This window comes from Ammospiza caudacuta, unplaced genomic scaffold (genome assembly GCF_027887145.1).
Source record: "Ammospiza caudacuta isolate bAmmCau1 unplaced genomic scaffold, bAmmCau1.pri scaffold_39, whole genome shotgun sequence".
Classification (NCBI taxonomy): domain Eukaryota; kingdom Metazoa; phylum Chordata; class Aves; order Passeriformes; family Passerellidae; genus Ammospiza; species Ammospiza caudacuta.
In genome coordinates this window covers 4078454-4088125 of record NW_026683124.1, presented here as the reverse complement: position 1 = coordinate 4088125, position 9672 = coordinate 4078454, and positions in this window count along the sequence as shown.

The following is a 9672-nucleotide window of genomic DNA, read 5'->3' as shown; positions in this document are numbered from 1 at the left end:
GTTCTATGAAGCCCCTCAATTTCACAATGGACCTTTGGTTCCATGCGCCCACATTGTTCCAGGATCCTCAGTTCCATTGGGCACTGTAGTGTCACAATGGCCCCTTGCTTCCGTGAGGCCTCTCTGTAGAACAATGGACTGTTGGTTCTACTGGGTTCCAAATCGTCAAAATGGCCTCCTTGGTTCTGCACTGCCACAATGCTCTCCTTGGTTCCACCAGGCCTTGGTGTGTCACAACAGCCCCTTGGTTCCATCAGCTGCCACAGTTTCACCCTGGTCTCTTGGATCTGCAGTGTCACAATGGACAATTGGTCAGAAGCAGCCCCGCTGTGTCACCACAAATATTTGGTTCCAAGGGCCCCCCACAGTGTCACAATGGCCCCTTGGTTCCATGAGGTTCCACTGCATCACCATGGTCTCCTTGGATCCGCAGTAACTCTATGGACCATTGGTTCCATGTGGCCCTGCTGTGTCACAGTGGTTCCACTGCATAACAATGGAATCTTGGTCCCTTTAGGTTCTGTACTGTCACAATGGTGTCCTTGGTTCTGGACTCTAACAATGGACCCTTGGTTCCATAAGTTTCCATGATGTCACAATGGTCTCCTTGGTTCCACGAGGCGTTGCTGTGTCACTATGGACCCATGACTCCATGAGCCGGTATCAGAATGGCCCCTTTGTCCCATAGAGCTCTACAGTGTCACTACTGTCTCCCCTTGGTTCATTGAGGCCTTGCTGTGTCACAATGCTCCTTTGTTTCCATGAGGCCCCATGTGTCATAATGGTCTCCCATGGTTCCATGAGGCCCAGCTGTATCACAATGGCCCCTTTGTCCTATGGAGCTCCACAGTATCACAATTATCCTCCCTTAATTCCATGAGGCCCCGCAAAGTCACAATGGACCTTTGATTCCATGAGTCCCACATTGTTCCAAGAATCCTTAGGTCCATGGGGCCCTGTAGTGTCACAATGGTCCCTTGGTTCCATGGTGCCACACAGTGTGACAATTGTCCTTTGGCCCAACAGGGCCTCATAGTGTCACAATGGACTCCTTGGTTCCATGAAGTCCTCCTGTGTAAAAAAGGCCTGTGGTTCCATGATGCCTCATAGTGTCACAATGGTCTCATTGATTCTTCACTTTAAGAATCCCCCCTTGGTTCCTTGGTGCCAAACAATGTCACTATTGTGCCCTTGGTTCCATGAGGCTTTGCTGTGTCTCAATGCTCCTTTGGTTCCATGAGGTCCCCTGTGTCACAATGGTCTCTGGCTTCCATGAGGCCTGGCACTGTCACAGGGATCTCCTTGGTGCTGCAGTGTCACAATGGACCCTTGGTTCCATGGGGACTCACAATGTCAGAAGGGTCTCTTTGGTTCCATGAGGTCCTGCAGAGCTCCCTTGAGTCAACAAGGCCTCCAATCGTCATCATGGCCTCCAGGATTCCATGAGGCCCCACAATGTCACAATGGCCTCCTTGGTTCCATGGTGCCACGCAGTCTGACATCTGCCCCTTGGCCTGACAAGACCCCACAGTGTCACAATGGTTCCTTGGTTTCAGGAGGCCTTGTAGTGTCAGAATGGTCTCCATGATCCCCTAAGGCCTTGCAGTGTCACAACAGACCATTGGTTTCACAGAGCCCCACAGTGTCACTGTGGTACCCTTGGCTCCACAAGGCTCTGAAGTGCCACAATGGCCCTTTGGTTCCACAAGGCCTCCAAGTGTAAAAATGGCCTCCATGGTTCCATGAGGCCCTGCTGTGTCACAATAGACCTTTGGTTCCATGATGCCCCAGAGTGTCACAATGGTGTCTGTGGGAACTCAGCACATCATTCCTGATGTCCTGAGTTGTCAAGGTAACCCCTGGGGGGCTCAGAAGTCCTGGAACGTTGCCAGAAGTGTTTGGTGGCTAGACTTTGATCCTGCATGGCATGCAACACCTGTATGAGGGTGAGAGGATCACACAGGGATAAGTGGTGAATGGATAAATTAATTATAGAGTGAAAACACAGGTTTTAGAATCTCGGTACAGGGGGGTTCTAGGAGACAAGATGGAGGAATTAGGACGTGTCCTGTCCTTCTTCTTCTTCTTCTTGTCATCCATCTTTGGTGGTGATGGTGGCACTTTGAGATTGGTTCGTACTGAATGTGCACTTGTCAATAAGGGTGAAAGGTATTGGGAGGAAAAGGTAAATATCCTACATGTAGTTTTTGGTACAAAAATAAGCGGCCGCCCCGAGGGAGGTCAGTGTGCTCATGGCTGGCTTGCTGTTTGGACCTCTGTCGGGCCAGGAGAAATTATTGTAGATAAGAATTGATAAACAACACTGAAGAATTGAAAAACCTGAAGACTCCTTTCATCCTTCGTCCTGCCCCAAAGCCATCCACAGCCTTACCAGGCCTTTAGAACAGCCGAGGCGGGACAGGTATCCTTGGGCCCAGGGTGTTGGAATGGACCCTTCATCCATGGACACCCACCGTGTTCACTGCAGTCCCCTTGATTCCACCAGGCCCTGCCATGCTCTAATGGCCCCTTGGTTTCAATGGGTCCCAAAGTGTCAGAACAGTCTCCATTATTCCATAAAGCCCCACAATATCTCTGTGCTCCCCTTGGTTCCACAGGGCCACACAGTGGAACAACGGATTCTTGGTTCCATGAGGTTCCTCAGTCCCAATGGTCTCGTTGGATCCACAGTGTCACAGTGGCCCCTTGGTTCCATGTGGCCACACTGTGTCACAATGGCTCATGGTTCCATGAGGCCACACTGTTTAACAAGGGACCCTTGGTTCCATCAGGCCTTGCTGTGTCATAATGGCCTTGTGGTTCCATGAGCTCTCACACTGCCAGCAGCAGTCTCCTTGGTTCTGCTGTGTCACCATGGACCCTTTGTTCCATGAGTTTGCAGAGTGTCACAGCTGACTCCTTGTTTCTGTGAGGCCCCACTGTCAACAAATCTCTGAAATATCAGAATAAGGCTCCATAACCCTCATTTGCTCTTTTAGAGAGAATCATTTATTCAGGCCTAAGGTCCAACATGGGATAACTCCTACCTCTATGTGGACATGGAATTCTACCAGTGTGTTACTTATATATAGTCCCTAAATGTGAATTACAATTTACCCATTTCCAAAAAACCCATCCCAAGTCCCCAGATTCACTCCTTTTTTTCTCTATCCCTGCACCCTTGAGCCAGATGTCTTCTTCTTTTCTTCCTCTTTCTTGCTAGGAAAGCAGCCCCTGCATGCCTTGTTCCTGTGCTAAAAGTTCACAGGCAGGGTAAAACTGGAATGAGCATTTTTGGTATCAGCCCCAGGCTCTGTGTGGGCAGGCAGAGGCAGACAGGAGGCAGAGCTGTCAGCACAGGAAGGGCCCAGCCAGGTGGGGCAGCCGGGGGATGCCGACAGCCTGCAGGGACAGAGGCGCAGGGCAGGGACACCGTGGGACAGCCTGGGCTGCACAGGGCACAGCGATGGGCAGCAGCTGCAAGACAGCCCTGCCAGAGCCAACTTGGGCAGCACTTTGGCCATGGCTGCTGGGCCTGGGCCTGAGGCAGGAGCAGGAGACAAGTGACCCTTGCAGGCCTGGGGCCTCATTGCCTCCTTGTCCCTGCTCAGCAGCCTGGCAGGGGCCACCCCATGCTCCTGCCCTTGGCATTGCACATCCCTACATGCCAGTGCCCATCCCGGCAAGAGCCCTGAGCAAGGAGGGAGGGACAGGATCTGCCTGGCCAGGGGCTGGGGCTCAGGCCTTGGCCCTTTGCATTCCTGAAACACATCCAGCTTTGCTCAGCACCAGAGACACCTTTGCCTTGTTTGTCCCCAGCTGTCATCACTGCCTCCAGTGTTCTGCTCTAACTGGAACCTGGGGACACTTTGTGAGATGTGTCCCTCAGTGGGATACATTAAAACTTCAAGAAAATTTGGAGTTTAAATTTACCTTTGTGTTATTGACCCTCAAAGACTGAGTCTGATGTAAACAACAGCAAAGCCCTGAGAGGGTCATTAAAGTTTTCCTAGTCCAGTTATGGAGAAAGATTTCAAAGAGCAGTAATAAAATATACATTCCTGTTTTAAAGGGTGTCTTTGATTAAATTTCCCTGTAGAGCAGAGGTGATTGCAGCATTCTGTGATTGATACTGACCCAGGGTCTCTCTTCAGCAGCTCTGGCCTTCCCACAGAAGCTGTGCCTGGAGCTCTGACCCAGTATGGACAACCTTGCTCCTCATTGCCCAGCCCCGTCCTGTCTGTCCTCACTGCCCTGGGCCCTGCTGTGCTTGCAGAGCTGCCTGCACCCAGCCTCAGAGGGGTTTTCCCTTTTTGTACTTTTTGAAGCAATCTGAAACTGCTGAGTTTCCCCACTGCAAACAGACACACTGCTCAGGTGTGTGCCAGCCCCAGGTGCCACCAAAGCCACTGCAGAGCTGCCCTGGGCCAGCTGTGAGGGTGGATCATCAGCCCAAGCTGCACTGGGCCCCTGCAAGGGGCTGTGGCCATGGGCACTGCACTGACCCCACTGCTGGGTTTGGCTGCCACGGCCACCGTGAGAAATGAAACTGTGCTTGGAAACACTGGGGAGGACTGGGACATACTGGGAACACTGGGAACGCTGTGGGAGAGACTGGGACATACTGGGGACACTGGGAACGCAGTGGGAAACACTGGGACATACTGGGAGTGACAATGGGGAGGACTGGGAAAACCTGTAAACACAAGGAATGCTGAGGGAGAATGTGGGTGGACTGGGATGGACTGTGGGGGTACACTGGGACATACTGGGAGTGATACTGGGGCAAACTGGGGACACTGGGGACATTGCAGAGAAGACTGGGGACACTGGGGCATCCAGTAGATGATACTGGGGGGAACTGGAAGGGACTGGGAATGAACTCAGGTGTATTGGGAGGGACTGGGCTGTACTGGGAGGGACTGGTGTGCATTGGCTCTTCCCGCCTCCGCCGCGTCCCATTTGCCGAGCCTCCCACCTATCACTGACCGCAGCCAATCAGCTTTAGGATTTAGAGCTTTGGGGGCGGTGCCTAGAGTCGGCGCCATATTTTATTTTTGCCTTCAACTCCCGTCATGCCTCGCGGCTTGACTGAGCCTCATTGCAGCCGGGACTACCACGCCCGTCATGCACCGCGCCCCACATAACGCCGGGATCCGCCCCCACCTGTCCCATAAGTGTCCCGCAGACCCTCCAGGATCCCTCAGTGACCCCTCGGCGCCAATTCGGGACCCCCAAAAGCGTCCCCGAACCACGGAGTGCTCTCAACCCCAGAGATGCCCGGTACAGCCGCTTCTGGGAATTCATCTCCTCTCATCCCCCGCGGCCCCAGAGCCCCTCAGAACAGAGTCCGCGCCAAAACTCCTGCCTAGCCCCCGCCCTAAAGAGCCCGGTTGGAGCTTCCCGAGCTCCCTCCAAGGGCTCCCGAGCTGTTTCCGTTCCCCCGAGGACCTCAAGTAGCGGCTTGAACGCAAAAGTGTCCCCCAAGTGCCTCCCCGAACCTCCAAACATCGCGTTCAAACCACTTCCGGGACTACAGCTCCCATCATGCTGCGCGGCGCACGTCCAGCGCTATTTCAGCCGGGACTTCATCTCCCGTCACACCCCGCGCCCCACTGAGAGCCATTGCAGCTGCGCCCAGAACTCCCGTGATGCTCCGCGGCTCGGTTAAACCGTATGATACCCGCGCTTACAACTCCCATCACCCCCCGCGCCCTGTTCGAGCCCCCGCAAGGGCCCGCCCGGACCCCGAAGGGCCCCAAATTCCCCTCCCTGACCTGCAAGGACCCCCTGGACCCCCAAGTTCTGTCCCGGACCCCGAACTTTCCCTCAGAATCCCTGAGTGCTCCTTCAAGTGCCCACCCGGCTCCCCCAAGTGTCCTCCAGACCCTAAAGTTCTCTCTGAATTCCCTCCCCAGACCCAAAACTGCCCCAAATGTGACCCAGAAATGTCTTCATGGACCCCAAAGTGACCCTTCTTGACCCTGTACTGTAAAAGGATTATAAAAAAGATGATATAATGTCTACAAATATATCTAATTACCAGAAAGAGGAATAAATAAATAGCTACTGGAGCTTAATAAATTAATGAAGGTGTGAAAAACGCCAATCGCTTGCTTTAAAATTTTTTAAACTTTAATTGTAATAAAATTGTTATAAAAAGAGCAATACAATTAGAGTAATAATAATTTGGACAAACTGAATTAGGACAATATGAGACAATAAAGACAAAGAATTACGGACGTCCAGGTACCTTTTTATGGGCAGCACGAGCCCACAAAAGGACACTTGCTAACAAAGGATTAACCCTTAAACCAATAGCCTGTTGCATAATCATACACTTCATACATGATGCATAAATTCCATTCAAATACAGGATTCGGTCTGGTCATCATCAAATTCTTCCTTCTAATCCTAACAGTGCCTTTGAGGCAGGAAGAAGTTTTTTCTTCTGATAAGAGGGCAATAAATTCTTTTTCTCTGAAAGATTTAGGTGTCCTGGGGCTGCTATCTGGTGCAAGTGCCTCATTCCTTTCTTTAAAAATCCCACTAACATATGGTAAATACCTGCATGGAGCCATATACTATGCACTTTTCACAAAGTGAATTGTGTTAGCTAGAAACTTTGAGCATTAATTTTCTTGCCTACTAAAAATGTAGTGATTTTCTCTATATAAATATAAAAATTAGATAATAAAATCCAATACTGTTGTTACAAATATAAATAAATTCAGCATCAAGATCACTTGGGGAGTGCTTCCATCCCCTCTTCTCTGAAATGAAAAGTAAAAAAATGCATCCTTGATTAAAAACCAGTCATGATGTGCACTGTGGAATCTCCCTCCTGAAGTCAACTCCAAACTGATTCCAATCACTGCACAAGCCCTGGAGAACCTGAAGACAATGGAAGGGAGACAAAGAGCTCCTGAGGGCTTTCTGTATTTTAATCAGCCCCACGCTGGATTTGGGGCTGGCTCCAGGAGCCTCAGACACTGAGAGAAGGATGAAGAAGCTGCTCAAGGAGTCAGCAGCAAAACTCCAAGTGCCTGGGAGCATGGCTGGGCCCCACTGAGGGCAGGGAGTGCCAAAGGCTGCCCAGGGACTGCTGAGAGCAGATCCTTGAGGGCAGGATTGCAGGGAGCCCAAGGCTCTGAGCAGGGAACTGCAATGCTGAGCAAGGCCTGGCTTGGCTGCAGAAAGCAGAAAGGCCAAGCCCTGAGCCCAGCCTGGGCCTGCAGGGCCTGTCCCTCATGGGTGCCTCGGGGCTGTTTGTGGGGCAGGGGGATGTGAGGGGCAGCAAGAACAAGTGGCATCAACCTGCAGCCCTTGCCAGCCTCCGCAAGGAGGCTGAGGGAGAACCAGAGTGCAGCCCCTGCCAGGAAAGTTCCTCCTGTGGGGCCTCCAGAGGCGCTGCCTGAGCCCAGGGCACAAAGGCCTGGGTGCCTGTGGCTCTGCCAGCCCGGCCCAGCCCTTCGCCATCTGTCCTCCAGGCTGTGCCCCCTGGGCGTGCTGCTTCTCTGCCCTGGCCGACTGCACTTGCCCATCTCGCTGTCCCCCAGCATTTCTCACCCAGCGTTGCTGTGCCCTCCCTGGGCTCCCTGCACCCAGCGCTGCCGGCTCCTGGCACACAGAGCCCGGCCATGGCCCAGCCTCACGCTGCCACACCTCCAGCACCAACATTCTGCCCTGCGAGGGACTTTGCTTTCTGCTCAGCTCCAGGCTGAACCTTCCAAGCTGCACTTTGGGGAGGTTTCCTGCAATTCCCACTGCCAAGGAAAGCTCTGTCTCCTGCTGGTCACAAACAGAGAAGGGCTGGTGGGAGATGTGGTGGTCAGACGCTGTCTGGGGCACAGTGACCATGAAATTATTGATTTTTTAAACATTCTGAGAAAGGAGGGGCATCAAAGAATCTTGTACACTGGAGTTACAGAGAGCAGACTTTGGCCTATATAGGATTGATTTGGGGATTACAACCTCAGGTACTGATTTTTAAAATCAGCCATTAAGAACAAAGCAGCCCTTAAAAACAAACGTGTCCAGGAAGGATGGACACCTTTCAAGAAAGAAATTCTGAAGGAACAGCAACAGCCCAAAAGTGAGCTACCAAGGAAAATGAGTGGCCTGGCTGGGCAGGGAGCAAATTAAATTATACCACTTAAATGATAAAATCATTATGTAGCCAAATGCAGGACAGGCAGGCAACTCAGGAAATGTTTGAAGATGTTCCTAGGTAATGCAGAAAGAAAACTGGAGAGGTGAAAGCGCAATCAGGACTTAACGTGGCCACTTCTGTGAAGGTTAATGAAAATTATTTTATAAATACATTAATGGCAAAAGGAGGGGTAAGGAAACTTCCATTCCTTGTTGGGGGGATATTGTTACCATAGATGAGGAAAAGGCTGAGGTACTTTACCTCTGCCTAGCCTCAGTTTTCAAGACTAACTCCAGTTGTCCTCAGGACAAGCGTTCTCCTGGGCTGGTGGAAGGGCAGAGGGAGCAGAACAGCCCCCCTGTAATCCAGGAGGAAGCAGCTGGGGACCTGCTGAGCCCCTCAGATGCTCACAGGTGTCTCTGGGAACAGATGGGATCCATCCTAGAGGGATGAGGGAGCTGTGGAAGAGCTCCCCAAGCTGCTCCCCACCAATTCCCATCAGTGCTGGCTCAGCAGGGAGGGCCCAGGGAACTGGAGGTGCCAATGTGAGCCCATCCGCAAGAAGGCTGGAAGGAGGAACTGGGGAACTCCAGGCCTGTCAGCCTGCCCTGGGTGCCCAGCAAGGTTTTGGAACAGATCACCTTGAGTGCCATCAGAGGGCACCCACAGGATGGCCGAGGGATCAGAGCAAGCCAGCGTGGATTTCAATATCTGCATTGATGATCTGCATGAGGGGACTGAGTCCAGAATCAGCAAATTTGCAGATGACACCAAGCTGGGTGTGAGTGTGGATCTGCTGGAGGGTAGGAGGGCTCTGCAGAGGGCCCTGGACAGGCTGGATCCAGAGCCCAAATCCAACAAGGTCAGGTTGAACAAGTCCAAGTGCCGGGTCCTGCACTTTGGCCACAACCACCCCTGCAGTGCTACAGGCTGGGGACAGAGTGGCTGGACAGCAGACAGGCAGAAAGGGACCCGCAGGAACTGATGGACAGCAGGCTGGGCATGAGCCAGCAGTGTGCCCAGGTGGGCAAGAAGGCCAATGGCTCCTGGCCTGGATCAGGAATGGTGTGGCCAGCAGGAGCAGGGCAAGGATTCTTCCACTGCAAGCAGCACTGCTGAGGCCACAACTCGACTGCTGTGTCCAGCTCTAGGCCCCCAATTTAGGAAGGACAAGGAGGGGCTGGAGAGGTTCCAGAGAAGGGAAACAAGGCTGGTGAGGGGTCTGGAACACAAGTCCTCTGAGGAGTGACTGAGGGACCTGGGTTTGTTTATCTTGGTGAGAAGAGGAGGCTCAGGGAGACAAAGCAGTGTCAGGGCACAGGTTGGACTTGATTGTCTCCAAGGTCTTTTCCAACCTTGCTGATTCTGTGATTCTCTGGAACCACCCTTGGAGCACACACAGAATGAGCCCTGGGCCTCCTCTTCAGAAGCTCCAGCAGCCCAGGTCCCTCAGCTTCTCCTGCCAGCCCCAAAGCCCATCCTGTCAGTCCTGCAGAGCCTCTGCAGCTCCTCCTCACTGC